The following is a 15,464-nucleotide window of genomic DNA, read 5'->3' as shown; positions in this document are numbered from 1 at the left end:
GGGCTAGTGCAATCACAAGAATTTTTACTATGGAAATACAGAATGCCAAAGCAAAGAAAATTATAATGCCAATATATTCAGTGGTTGGAGTGATTCACTTTGAAACTGGAGGAGGGTTCATGAGACAAAAATGGTGGACCTCCTGCAGAATTTGGAAAAGACTAGCAGATTCTTCATTAAACTTTTTTAAAAGAGTCTACACTAAGGGCCTGGAGGGAGCTCAGTCATTAAGAACAGTCGCTGCTCTTATGAAGGACTTTGCATTGGTTTCAGTACTCACACAGGGAAGCCCACAACAGCCTCTAACTCCAGTTTCATTGTGTCCTATGCACTCTCTGCGTTTTCATTTGTATCTTTATGCACATGCTGTGCAAACATATACTCAGGAACAGTTACACACATATGTGTGTGCATAAATATTTATTTCAAATAGAGTGTAAACTAACCAATAAATTATTTGACATTTCTAACTCCAGGATTATAACAATGGTTTTTGTAATTTTATGCCCCTAATATTGTGATAAGTTGTTAAATCAACAATGGAAAACTAATATTTTAATTCCTTTCCTAAATATCTGAAGATCAAGTTGTATATCTCAAGCATTGAACTAGTTATTGAACATATGACAGCAAATAAATAATTGAAAAGCCTTATCTTATGAGGTCACTATTACCCTGGAGCCCAAACCAAGCTCAATATAAAAGAAAAATAATGCACAGGTCTAAACCTTCATATACATAAATGCAAACAAAATGAGTAGCAAAATACAAGCAAATTGAATAAAATGAATTGTTAGCCATGCCCAAATAGCACTAGGAGGCAAGAATGTGTCAATAACACAAATCAACCAATGTGATTCATCATATTAAGCAAGCAAAACTCATATTTCTTTTTTCTTCCTTTTTCACATCTATTTACTTATTTATTATATTTTCGTTATGTAAAACCTTTTAAAAATTGAAATAAATTTGGATCATATTCTTCACCTCCTCAAGTTCTTTAAGATCTTCCCCTTCCTGCCCACCCAATTTTAAGTTCTTTCTCATAAAACAAACAAAAACCCAATTACAAAAAAACCCAAGAAAATAAAATTAAAACCATAAAACTGTAACAAAATAAATGCACACAAAAATTGTAGAGTCCATTATGAGTTGGAAAACTGCTGTACATGAGGTCTGTCCTGGATTGGATGATGTTCCAGAGTCACTCCACTGGAGAAAACTGATTTTTCCCCTTCCAGTTGGAATAAGTGACACTTCAGTTGTTAATCTTTACCCTAAAGGCTAGATTTCCATTCACTCATTCACTCATTCTTCTGAAATATTACAAAATAAAATATATTAAGTTAAAACAAAACTATCATTTCAGTTTGTTCAAAACAAACCAACAGAAGGAAAAGAGCCCAAGAGAAGGCACAAGAATCAAAAACTCACTTATTAGCACACACAGAAATCCCATAAAACACTAAACTGGAAGCCATAATATGTATTCTGAGGACCAGGTGCAGACACATGCTGCTTCAGTCTCTGTGAGTTCATATGAACTTTGCTTATGATGATGTAGAGGGTCTTGTTCTCTTGGTGTGCTCTATCCCCTTTGGGGCTTAAACACTTTCTGTCACCTGTTGTTGGGATTCCCTGAGCTGTGAGAAGAGGTATCTGATGGAGATATCCCCATTAGGACAGACAGCTGGCTTCAGGTCTTTATATTTGTTACTAAATGCTGCAGGAGGAAGTTTCTCTGATGGTAACTGAATAAAGCAATGACAAAATTAATCTTTCTGGGTCCAGAATACCTCAACCAGGATGATATTTTTCTATTTCCATCCATTAGAATGCAAATTTCATGATCTCATATTTGACAGCTAAGTAATACCCCATTGTACAAATATACTACATTTCCTTAACCATTCTTCTGTTGAGGGACATCTGGGTTGTTTCCAATTTCTGTTTGTTATGAATAAAGCCATAATGAACATGGTTAAGTAAGTGTTTCTGTGATAGGATGAATATGGGTATATGCCTAAGTGTGGTATCCAGGAACTTGAGGTAGGATGATTCCCATATTCCTGATGAACTGATACACTTATTTCCAAAGTGGCTGTATGGGTTTGCACTACCACCAGCACTGTATGAGTGTCCTCATCCTCGCCAGCATGATCTGACACTTGTTCTACTGGTCTTAGCCATTCTGACATGTGTAAGATGAAATCTCAAGGTAGCCAGATGGCTAAGGATGTTGATCATTTATTTCAGTATTTCTCAAGCACTTGAGTTTCCACTATTGGGAATTCTCTGTTTAGATTTGTAAACCATTTTTTAATTGGGTTATTTATTTTCTTGATATATAGTTTCTTAGGTTCTTTATATATTTTGGATATTATCCCTCTATTGAGTGTAGGGTTGGTAAAAATCTTTTCCCATTTTGGAGGCTGCCACTTGGTCCTAATGTTGATGTTCTTTGCCATTCTGAAGCTTCTCAGTTCAATAAGGTCCCATTTATTAATTATTGATCTTAGTATGTATGCTAACATTGTTCTATTCAGAAAGAACTTTCCTGTGCCTTATGAGTTCAAGGCTATTCCCTACTTGCTGTTCTATCAGGTTCAGTGTATCTGGTTTTATGTTGAACTCTTTGATACACTTTTGTTTGTTATTAATCAAATTTATTCATTTACTTTACATCTGGACCACCGTCTCCTTTCCTCTCTTCCCATTCCCTATCCCTTTTTCCTTTTCCTCCCAACCACTCCTCCTCTGTGCCCATTAAGAAAGGGTCAGGCCCCCCATGAATCTCTCAAATCATGACATATCAAGTTGAGGTAGGACTAAGCTCCTACCCTTGTATTAAGGCTGGGAAAGGCAACCCAATATGAGGAATACTGGCCCATTGAATCAACTAAGCAGTACTCATAGGGGCTCACAGAGACTGAAACAACCATCAAGGAGCCTGTAGGGGTCTGAGATTAGCCCTCTACATATATGCTATAGTTGTATAGCTTTGTATTCTTGCAAGACAATTAGCAGTGGGAGTGGGGGTTGTTGCTGATTCTTTTGCCTGCTCCTGGGACCCTTTGCCTTCTCCTGAGTTACCTTGTCCTGCCTTAATATGAGGGTAAATACTTCATCTTATTGTAACTTGCTATGCCATGTTCAGTTGATATCCCTGGGAAGCATGCACTTTTCTGAAGGGAAACAGAGGAGTGGAACTGGGGGATAAGAGAGGTGGGGAGGTAGGCGTTGGGAGGAGTGGAGGGAGGTAAATCTGTGGTCAGAGTATAATATATGAGTGAATAAAAAAAGATCATATGACAGTGTTATACAAAGTGGAAGCATGTAGGTTTTTCTTTTAGATGAGGAGCAAGTTAAAGAAATATATTATTATCATTTAAATGCAATCTAGTAGGTACTGGAATTCTTATATTTGGAATTCTTATTCAGAGCAAGTAAGCAAGAAAAAGAAATATTATGTAATTAAATGTAATTAAATATCAAAAGAAGATTTTGTTTTCTAATGACACTATGTGTGTGTGTATAATTTTAAAAAGTCTACCTAAAATTACTTCAAACTCACTAATATATGATGTTTGTAGTAGTGTGTTTTATTTCTGCCAGAAATAGTAAAATAAATATATTTTTTTGAAGTATTGGATCTGTTATAGTTTATGAAAAGATATTGGAACAATCTTAGTGACAACAGAGAATGCACATTCTATGCATTGTTCTCAGTACTTTTAATATATTATTTAAATTAGTACTCAAACTATCTATAAGTATGTAGTAGAAGAAAAAACATTATCTGTGGGGTAAAGTGGTGTGAAACTGAGGCAGACAAGGCCAGATCACAGAAGAGAAGATCTGGATTCAAATAAGTGAATGTATTACCTCTAGAACCTGAGATATAAATAGCCAGATTTTGAGCAACTGCCTAACTTGACATTGGAAATTTGCCCAGGTATTTGATGTATACATATAAATTTGACAAGTAAGTAATGAATATGGCAGAAAAGAGTAGTGGAGTTTACAGCGAGAAAAATCAAGTAGAATCAAGATTTCCCAAAATCTCCTGACTTGATATTCTTATAAATACTTTGTAAGTCTAATTTTACAATTATAGTTGTTATTCACTATTTATCTGTAGCATGTTAGGACTTAGTACATTTTTGCTGTTTATTTTGTTCAGCTTTTCCACTGTATTGGACAACTGTCACTATTTTATTCATGACACAGTCACCAGCTAGCATATTACCACTTGGCTTACATTTCTATAATAGCTTCTAAGGAAAAAACGATTTATATAGCTGCTTCTAAAATATGCCAAATGTTGTGTCAGTGGACTACATGGAAATGACGCCTGTGGCATATCCATTAACAGATCATTGGGTCTTCTTTCACCACTGACTGCCACCTCTGCAGTAGAACCACTATTTGCCGTGTTAGAGTATGGGATAAGCCATACTCCTTTTTATCTAGATATAGATATCAAATATAGAGTTTCAGTAAAACACTCTCTATAGATATATAGAGATTCATGTAACACCTATTGCAAAATAAGTTTCAGTTTAGCTTCTCCAGGATATGATCTTTGTCCTTTTGTATCTGGTGCAGTGTATAGTGAGCTGCTGCATGGACTAATGGGGGTATAAGGTCCTATTTACTAATTATTACTCTCTTACAAAGTAATGAACAGCCAGGCAGTGGTGACCCATGCCTTTAATCCCAGCATTTGGGAGACAGAGGGAGAAGGATCTCTGTGAGTTTGAGGCCAATCTGATACACAGAGAGAGTTCCAGGATAAGCTCCAAACCTATACAGAGGAACCCTACCTTGACACCCCACACACACACACAAAATAAAGAGAGAGAGAGAGAGAGAGAGAGAGAGAGAGAGAGAGAGAGAGAGAGAGAAGCAATTGTTAGGATAATGATAACTGATAACAGAAATAACATATATCAGAAACAAATGTCAACATTAGTTGTTGGATACAGATTATGTCTTATCATGCTTTTCTTGTTCCAACATCTTCCCTCAGTCTGCAACTGTATCCATAACAACTTATCACCCTTCTTACTAACAATTCTGGCCAGCTGTGGTTTCATTCTGATCTCTATTCCACTCTTCTATTCTGTTTTAGAGATGAGGAAACCCCTTATCTCAAGGGCTATAAATTGAGATTCTTACAAGACAAAAAACTACTTCCATAGAACCTATTTGTGATTATACAGAATATATTCATTCATGTCATCATTGATTAGTATCTGTATTCTTCATGAAAACAAAAGTCCACATGAACAATCATCTCTGCTTTTGATCAGGATTACATTAACTAGATGGCATGATTTAAGTGCACAAATTTGAATACATAAACATAATTAAAGTTTATTCAGTTTCAAGGGATATCTTATATATAATTCTAAATTTCATAAACATTTATGAAATTTATTAGATTTAGGTAAGTCTCAGTCAGGTAGGAACAAGGTGTTTTGTAGACAGATTTCTAAATGATCTTATTAAATATAAAACATGGAGCCAGAAATTTGGGTTAAAGCCTTAGAACAGAGTAAGCCACCAGTCAACCCTTTAGTCACCCTTACCTCACCAACTCTGCAGCTTCCAAATGCGAGTTACTCTCTGTTTACCTGGGCTCTGTATGCCTTGCTTTTCTGCCCTCTCATTGGTTCTCTTAGCCCAGCCACCTCACTTCCTCTTCCTACACAGCTCTGTCACTGACTGTCTGTATAGACCCCTAGGTCTCTATGGTAGGCTCTTTTCCCTAGTGTGGCCTTGTATACAGAGATCCTGTCTGCTAAGTGATAGGATTAAGGCTGTGTGCTACCACTGCCTGACTTCTTTCTTTACTTAAAATGGCTGGCCTTTTCCCTCTGATCTCCAGGCAAGCTTTATTTATTAATGCACAAACAAAATATCACCACATTTCAACACAAATAAAATATTACCCCAGTGTTTATGGTACTGGAGTAGATATGACATCAACCCAATTAAATATCAACATAAATACATTTCATTCAGTCAAGGTCACATAGGTACAAGCGGAAATCTTGGTTTGTTTGTTTGTTTGTTTGTTTTTTTGCTATATTATTTTCTTACAAAAAATGACTTTAAACAGTCTTAGAAATAGAAATTCATTTTTAATTGAATTATCACTTTGTCACATGTTTTATTTTTGTTCATGTTGTGGGAGTAATCTAATGACTCATTTAATATTTACTATGCACTTTGGGTAGCTTTCCAAAATCTCCAAGAATGTTATTTAAAGAAAACTTAAATTTAGTTTTCACTAAACTAGTTTTGAAAATAAAATTTCAGTCTTTTTTTCTTCTCATAGTTCTTTTTCCTGTATAAAGTGCATTTAAGTAAATAACTAAAATTGGTTTTAAAATGGTAAGAGAATCTTGAATTGCATTTACATATTTACTGCTCACATACTGCTGTGCTGGTAATGGCAAATGCAGAGTTTATTCAAATACTTGTCTTTGAAGCACATGTGTGAGGTCAAAGAATGTCCAGGTTGTTCTGAGCTCCTTAGCAAACAGAAAAAAACAAAAAAAAAAAAAAAAAACTCCACACAAATGAAAATTGGAGAAAGATTCCTAAATTACACTTGGAGTGTGTAATGCCAAATTATCCCTGGACATTTGTTATATGCAATCCAGCAGGCTGAGGTAGCTCATCAGTGTGATAGTTATAACTAAATATGAATACAAAAGGAGCTTGAAGAGAGGGTTGTTATGCAGACTCCTTTTATAGACAGGCCAAATCAATTAATATACACATTGAAAATGTTTGGAATTTGTGGATAACATTTTAACATTAGCATAGAGACAGAGACTAAAGTATATTTAATATGACATATACATAGAAGTTGATATTTAGCTGGCATCATTAAAAACCCCTCCTTGAGGCATTGTTTGCAGTTAATGCTCCGTAGTGGAGGCATGCCATTTGCCTTCAGTTCTGTTGACACTAGTCAGTAGCCCTTTCTCCAACCAACTTTCCACACCCACTTTTAGGTGAGGAACTCCTGTTAAACCCAGTGAGCCACACAGAAAAAGAAGACATAAAAAGTGGTAGGCACATTGTTGAAAAGAAGTGTTCCAACAGGAAAGTTAAGGGGTGAGAGAAGTTATTTAGGGGTAAAAAGGAATCCAGCTCATTACAAAAATGTATAAAACTGCCAAATATTCCTAATCCGTATAGAATAACATACATTGTAATTGATCCTGACATTTAAATTTTTATTATTTATTTATTGTTTGTTTGTTTGTTTGTTTGTTTGTTTTTTGAGACAGGGTTTCTCTGTAGCTTTGGAGCCTGTTCTGGACTAGCTCTGTAGACCATGCTGGCCTTGTACTCACAGAGATCCGCCTGCCTCTGCCTCCCGTGTGCTGAGATTATAGGCGTGCGCCACCACTGCCCGGCTTTATTTCATTTATTTTTGACATTATAATATAATTGTATTATTTCCACCCGTGCTTTCCCTCCTTCAATCCCTTCTGTATACTCTTCCTTGCTCTTTTAAACACATGGTATCTTTTTTTAAATTGATGACATATATATATATTATATATACTTATATATATTCTGTATTTAGAATATATGTTCCTAATTACCTAGAAGCCTGTATGGTGTTAACTGTATAATGTGTTTAGAGCTGACCATTTGTCATTGGATAACCAATCGGTATGCTCTTCTCCAGAGACTTTCTCCCATTCTCAGCATTGCTTGGTTTCCTGCAGTCTGTGTGTAGGGTTGGGGCCTCTTTGTACTTCTCATGTCCACTTTAGCGTGTTTATTGCTTTTGTCATTTTTCAGCTCATGTTTAAACAGTCATGTTGGTAAGATTTTATGGATCTATCTTCTGATATTCCTAGGAGACACACTCTCAAGGCAAACTCTCCTGTCCACTGTCTGTTACAGGCCTTTACCCTTTCTTCTGAGATGTTCCCTGAGCCTTAAGTGCAAGAGTTGTTTTGTAAATGTATCCATTGGGACTGGATTCCACAACTCTGTATTCTGATTGGTTGTGGTTGTCTGTGATGATTTCCACCTGCTGCAAACTGAAGTGTCAGTGCTGAAAAGTCAATACTGCACTTACTTGTGGCTATAAAGGCAGATATTCAGAATGTAGTTAGTGATTGTGCTGCTTTAGTAAGTGGTGGTTGTAGCTTTTAAAGTTCCATGACTTTACTATCCCTTTGTAGTTGGATAGGTTTCCAGTAGTAGGCATGCCTTCCCTCTTGCTGAGCAGGTTTCAGTCTATCAAAAGAGATACTGTCAGTTACTGCCAAGGCGTGTGTGCCACTACTGAACACTTAGAGCTATTTTAGCATGTTGTCCTTGACATAATTCATAGGCTTCATAACTGAGTAGGTTTGTTAGGTTTTGAGCCATGAATGGGGTTTCTTAATTCCCAACCCATTGTTTTTAAAATGATATGCTCATCTGCATGTCTATGTATATGCATGAAACTTTCAGACCTTGTTTTATTTCCTTCTAATAGGAAATTTTGTCTGCATTTCCTAACTGGTATGATACTTATTCCTTAAGAATATTAATTTAATTACATAATTTCAATAGGATTTATGTATTGGTTGACAAGAATTCTACAATTAATTTTACCAATGTGAACTGCTAAGATCCACTTGGAATATGGGGTTAGGTGATTGTTAGAATATGCTCCATATTAACAACCAATAGATCATTTTCCCAAGTTTTGAAATAAAATAAATTAGCCTTCAATAATTTTATCTAAAGTAAAATATTTGGTAGTATTTTCTTTCCCCCATTCTGAATTTGGTTTCATCAGCATTATTTTTTCAGTACATAGGGAAATTATTTTATGGGTGGGGTATGGCTTCTGTGGTTCAGAAACTTACCAGTTCTGTGATCTTGACACTTGACTGTCAGTCCTATTGTCTGTAAATGTCATGATGAGTCTCTACCCCACTTAGCTATTTCAGATTAATATAATAGAAATAAAATTTTTGAGAAAATGTAAATACTCCCCAATTGTGATTCCATTATAATTCTAAAACCAATCAGTGAACCATTTTTAATTAAAGTATATCATATGTACTTAATCCAGATCTTACATTATAGAGCTTATATTGGTGGGTTCTAAGGATGATGACAGAAAATTGTAGCATGTGATCAGAACCATGATGAAGTATACCTTTTAAAGCTTTATACAGACAAATGCTAAATCCCATAGTGCATCCACCATATATTTGTTCCCTCATTTATAAAATAAAAACTTGAAGTAAATTACTCCCACACATTGCACATACACAACAAACAGAAATTTTACCTGAACAAATCCCTTTGTTTCCAGAGGGGATTGGATTTAGGTCTCCCTGTGTATACCAATCATTGACACTCAAATTTCGCACACAAAAATGGCAAAATATTTACATATGTGTATACTTGTTTTCCTGTATGCTTGAAATCTCCTCCATATAACCTACAATATCTATTATAATATGATTTTTATTTAAAAAACTGAAATGTTATATGTGTAAAATTAATGACAAGAATAACATCTGGGACTAGCAAGGAAGCTTCTCCACAAGGAAAGGTGCCTTCTACCAAGCCTGAAGACTTGAACTTGATCTTTGTAATCCACATGGTAGAAGGAAAGACCAAACTTTTACAAGTTGTCCTCTGACCTCCACATGTGCACAATAGTACAAATCCCACACACTAATAAATAAAAGCACTAAGTTTTTAAAGGAATATATTTTATGCACTTTTGTTACAAATACAATTTCTTTTTCAAATGTAATTTATCAACAAACAATATGTTCAATTTGCAGACTTTTGAACCAAGAGATGGGAAAAGTTGAGAGTAGATAAAATGTAAGACAGGGCAAAAACAATTAAAATAATAGGAAGTTAAATGATGATCATGTTCAACCCTGAAAGGAGAAAGTGCACATAAGCATGAAGGAAGAAATTACCTAAAAACACAGAAAATAGAAGGAAACACTCTAGGAAATGAGTAATTGTGTAAAAGTTTAGTTAGCATTTATGTCTCCATGGAGGTTGGCCTTCCTGCTCCTCATGTGCTCTTTGCTGGCCAGCACTGTTGTTCTAATTCTGCATATCCTGTTCAGATCTTCTCCAATTAGCTGACCACTGGAGCAGCACTTACTCCACAAGCAGACAGGACTTTTTTTGTGTATTGCTAGTGTAGCTCCATAGCACTCAACAACTCTATATCTTTTAATGTAGGGTGAAGGATGTACAGACAGATGATGGGTGGTTGGACAAATAGATGAATAGGTGTTCAGACAGACTGATGATATTAGTAGAAGGATAAAAAGTATACACATCTCATTTTACAAGCTCTGATATCAAAATGTAGCCCAAAATTTTCATAGTCACAGAAAATAATACAACAACAGAATCTGTTTTTATTTCCTCTGTAAACACAGCACAGTCCCTTTATCTCAACACACAAAATCAAAAGCTTAGGAGTAGAGAATGTAATATGGATTCCTCCACACCATCTTCTAGACTATGTAAACTGCTAAAGCCAAATGTAGCAAGCTGCTTGATTTAGTCCAGTAGAAATATATTAACCAGAACTCCCGAGGCTTTTAAGTACAAGACCAGGCCCTTGGACAATTCAGCACCATGTTGAAGGACCAAGAAAGATAATATCTTTGTGTCTAAAGGGAAGGGTTTCTCTAAGTATTTCTAACAAGGGCACAGGCCCCATTTACAAAGCTGCCTTCATAATTTAATCACCTCCCGCAAATTCTCATCCCAAATACCATCACCATGAACATTAGATTTCAAAATATTACTTGAATAGGAAGTCACAAAACTAGAAAATAATTAGAAATATACACCAGCAACAGATGTCATTATTGTTTTCATGTTTACCACTTAATCCAGTTCTCTTTTGTTTTTCTGAGACAAGGTTTCTCTGTTTGCCCTGGCTGTCCTGGAACTCACTTTATAGACAAGACTGGCCTCAGATTCAGAGATCCACCTGTATCTGTCTCCTGAGTGCTGGAATTAAAGACATTCACCACCATCTCACCATAGTGAGTTAATTCATTACAAGAAATAGCACTTTAATGGGCTCATCACCCTAAAGGGACTTGTGCTTCTTTGAATCTAGTATTACTTTACACCTTTATTGTCTAAGTAAACCATCACTTCTTAAAAGTACATTTAGAGGAAGTAAATTTTATGCAAACAAAACTAATTTAGTTCACATTTTAATAATACTCTTTAATAAATTCTATAACATATTCATATATATATATTATTTTCTTCAAATTATTGTATGTTATTAAGTATGTGGGTGTATCCAAAGGATGAAGTGAGAAGAGAAATTTTACTCCTCCTCAAGTGCTGCAAATTAATACAATTATAAATGGAAAATGATGCATCTGAGTCTGGATAATTTAATATAAGCTTAAAAAAAAGATGAAGCTTAAATGTGATTGCACGGGAAGCATACAAAAGAAAGGGAAGCCGAGACAAGGGAGAGGCTCCAGAGACACTGCCGCTAAGGAGAGTCACTGGAAGTAAAATCGATTGCGTGATGAGTTGTAAAAGAGACACAATTTAGCATGGTTTAATATTTGTAAGAATTAAATACTTCAAAAGCTTAATGATTTCAAAGACTTCTTTGATGTTAGAGTACAAGAAACTGGAGAAAGTCCAAAGAAGTAAATAAAGACTTCATAAAATCCAATTATGTTTTTCTAAAAACAAAAGGAAGCCTTTTCCAGATGTACTTAAAAATTTTAATAAAAAACAACCAAGGAGTAGAGACTTGATTTGTTTTCTTATTTCACTTCAACCAGCCAGGGGTAAAAGGCATTCTTCTGAGAATTAGTATTGTAAGAGCCATTATTACAAATGAAAATTTCAAATGAACTTGAGATAGTTTTACATTCCCTCCCTTAAAAACAAAAACAATGATTAACTTAGCATAGAAAAGAAATTGAGGTTCTAGATGAAATTAAAAGAAATTGATCTTAAATTGATAGCTATTGGATATTTAGTTTAGCTTTATATTATCAACCATCAGAAAAGTTGATTTCCCATGAATAGATGTGGGTCCAATACCAGGATATTTTGGCAAGATTTCGAGTAACTTTATATATATATATATATGTATATCTGTGGAAGGATGAAGGTATTTTCATGTATTTCCATTCTTAAAAAGGTGGGTTGAATCTAATGCAGCAGTTGGAAGTCACTGGGTCGTCACTTGGAATAGATATAGACTTGGTCTCAATAGCTAACATAAACTGTATTTTCAAAGAGGCATTTCAATAGTGGTAACACAGGCCCAGCTGGCATAAGGAAAAAAAGCAAGAGAATATGCCCTTAGCATCCCTGTCTTTTCAGGATGAGAATGTCATAAAACCAAGGTTATGTGTTGGCAGATGTTCAAACCAGAGAAGAACAGAGGAGAGGAGAATTAAAATATGGATAACTCACAACACTTAAGGAAAATAGTTTTGAAGAATGTTTTCCAGAGGAAATGTTCTCTGATAATTTGAAAAACCCCAATTTTAAATCCATGCTGGGAGTCCATGATCCAAGTTGCTTGAGTTAATCAACATCACTCTCACTGGGTTTTCCCATCAACAGTTCCTAAGGGACACCAGTTGTGTGCCAGCCACCTACTCAAGGATCTTGGTGGCATAATATTTTATCATTTCAGCTCTCATGTTTGTTTTAAGATGTCTCTGACATTTTAGTATCACTGAGTTTAATGTGTATCATAATAACATTCTTAGAACTTCTTGTGTCTTGAATTTCATAAAAACTTTGGGGAAAATCACTGTTTAATATTTTATAACATATAAGGAGTTAGGACTTTGAGATTTGCTGATAGGCTAGCATTATTGAAATACAGAGAGAAGGCAGATCACCATTCTATCAGAAATAAGGAGAGTTGCTAGTGTAATCAAATCAGTTTAGCTCAAAACTTGAAAGTCCCCAAATCCTGATCTATTAGTATTTCCTTTTTTTTTGCAAATTATTACATTTATTTTCCTAACCTAATAATTGTTATTGACGATGGTTTTTGTGGATTCTCACTTATTTCCTATATAGCTCTAAAAATAACCCTTCTCCTTTACAAGGCATGGTGCCTCTGGCTGTATCTGAAGAACATCAGTGAGGTTTGAAGCAGGATTGCACACTATGCTGTCTGTGAGACTTCACTTCTGAGTCTCACTTTACTGAAACACTACATGAGAATGGGGGTGATGATCATACTATAAAGGCGGCAATAGAAATACATGCTTCAGAGGGTAGTTTTCAGCATCTGATGGAGTCATGACATTTCTCAGTGTCAGCTCTTGTTAAGCATTCACTCTCAGTGGTGATCTTCAGGACACATGGTGTCCTTGAGTTTTGTGTCTTTCCAGATCTCCAGAGGGTCCTTTAATAGAGAGTCCAGAAGTTATCCACAGCACTTGTATTATTCAGACTTAATTCTTACAGATGTAGTTCCCAATAAATTCTCTGTCAGATGTACAGTGTATTTGTTACCATGCTATGGAAGTTTCCTTGTCTCCAAATTTGGGATAGTAATGGGATAATATATAGGGAACAGAATTAATGTTTGAAAAAGTATATGTTTGGCACAAAGATGCTTTCTCTCTGCCTGTGTGTCTGTGTGTCTCTTTCTCACACACACATATGAGCACATGCACAGACACATGCATACACAAACACACACACAGACAGAGAGAGAGAGAGAGAGAGAGAGAGAGAGAGAGAGAGAAAGAGAGAGAGAAAGAGAGAGAGAGAGATTGATTTTCCATCTGGCTTTCTGTTCCCTGTCCCTTATAACTAAGTATGCTAAGGTGGGTGCTTATGGTGTTTCCTTCTCAGGTATGACTGAGATGCCCAATTCATATAGCCAAAAGTCTTCCAATATTAAAGCATTAGGCTCAACTATAAAACTCAAGATTGTAGGGACTATATTCTCCAATGTGAGGAAAATAACATTAGAAAGGATAGATAAAATAGAATCCCTCTATGTATCCTGAAAAAGTCAATGATGATGTGACAGTGCAAATTTTGCTTAATAAGGGGTGTCAGTCATAGATAAATACATGACAGACAATTTACCTTAACAGCTATGATGATAGCAGGATGAGTTGCTGTTCATATGTGATAAACCTAGATGAATCATGTGATCTGCATAAAAAGTGTTCAATTTGATATTAGTGATAGAAAATGAGGAACTAATATTGTAAACAGGAAATGCATGATTTTACTATTATATAATCCTATAGTAATTCTGAAATTACAGACACTTGTATCCTTATAGCATTACTCTACCACTACCTAATAACCACTAACTCTCTTTTTCTCTGTATCATGCATATATACTATATATTGGAAAAATATTTTCTAATTTTTCTGCATTAAAACAGTTTTTATGTTCTGCCATCTACTTGGTATTGTATCTAAGAAAAGAATTACTGACTTTTATAAAGGAGTCATGTCTACTTGATAACACTTTGTTTCAGTAATGCTAAGCTATGCCTTTGCAACTCTAAGTATATATAATTTAATACAAATCAGAGAACATTTAAGGTAGCCAAGTAAACAAAGGATAGATATGAAAAAAATAAGTATTTGAATTAGTAAAGTCATTACACATATATATTTGCCTATTTTCTGACTCCATTGATAATTTATTAAATTATTTATTATTTTTTAAAAATTATATATTATGCAAGTATTTGTTGAGGTTCTACTCTGTACCATTGGATAGTTTGAGCTCTTGATAATCTCTGCTAAAGAAAACAAACATCTCAATAAAAAAGATAATTGAAAACAAGGTAGAGTGCACAATCACAGGTGATTGCTAAATATTAATGAGAAAACTAATCAGGAGAAGAGGTTATGGGACACATGCTAAACAGTACAAGAATACACAAGTAGGGGAACAGATAACAACTATTCTTGGAGAGGAGATGTAATACTGTGATCTCTAGCATCCTTGCTGAAGGGTACAGTTAGTCAAAAGTAGAGGATGCTGTACAAAATATTGAAAACCTATTGAATGACATTCTTGACATCTCTAATTATGAAATATAATAAGTACTCTAATATAAAATTATCTTTATACTCAAATAACCCATCTATTAAGGCTCACAAATATATTTTTCTCTAACTACCCATTCTAACAAAAAAAAAAGAATTTTGGCAGTTGAACATGGTCACCTCTGCTGCTCCGATGAATAGGAAACTTAACACATAGTCTAGATTATTATCTAGACATGCTACACAGTTGTGTGTGGGCCCTCCTTTATTAGAAACAAAAGGGGGAGAAAAATCACTTGAGAAGGATTTTACAGCCTCTAAAACTCAGGAGTATCTGGGTCATGAACATCCCTGAGCTGGATGCCCAACACTATTCTCTGCATAGAGTGCACTGCATATGAAGTTTC

The 15,464-nt window shown here is 35.1% G+C and overlaps 1 protein-coding gene across 8 annotated transcripts in view; it reads left to right on the top strand.

Annotated features, from left to right (window-relative positions):
* Positions 1-15,464, top strand: part of Ralyl (RALY RNA binding protein like) — a 669,774-nt gene that overhangs the window by 414,863 nt on the left and 239,447 nt on the right. The gene's annotated exons all lie outside the window — the stretch shown is intronic.

Source organism: Onychomys torridus, chromosome 2 (genome assembly GCF_903995425.1).
Source record: "Onychomys torridus chromosome 2, mOncTor1.1, whole genome shotgun sequence".
NCBI classification, from domain to species: domain Eukaryota; kingdom Metazoa; phylum Chordata; class Mammalia; order Rodentia; family Cricetidae; genus Onychomys; species Onychomys torridus.
This window is presented reverse-complemented; position numbering and strand designations above follow the sequence as displayed.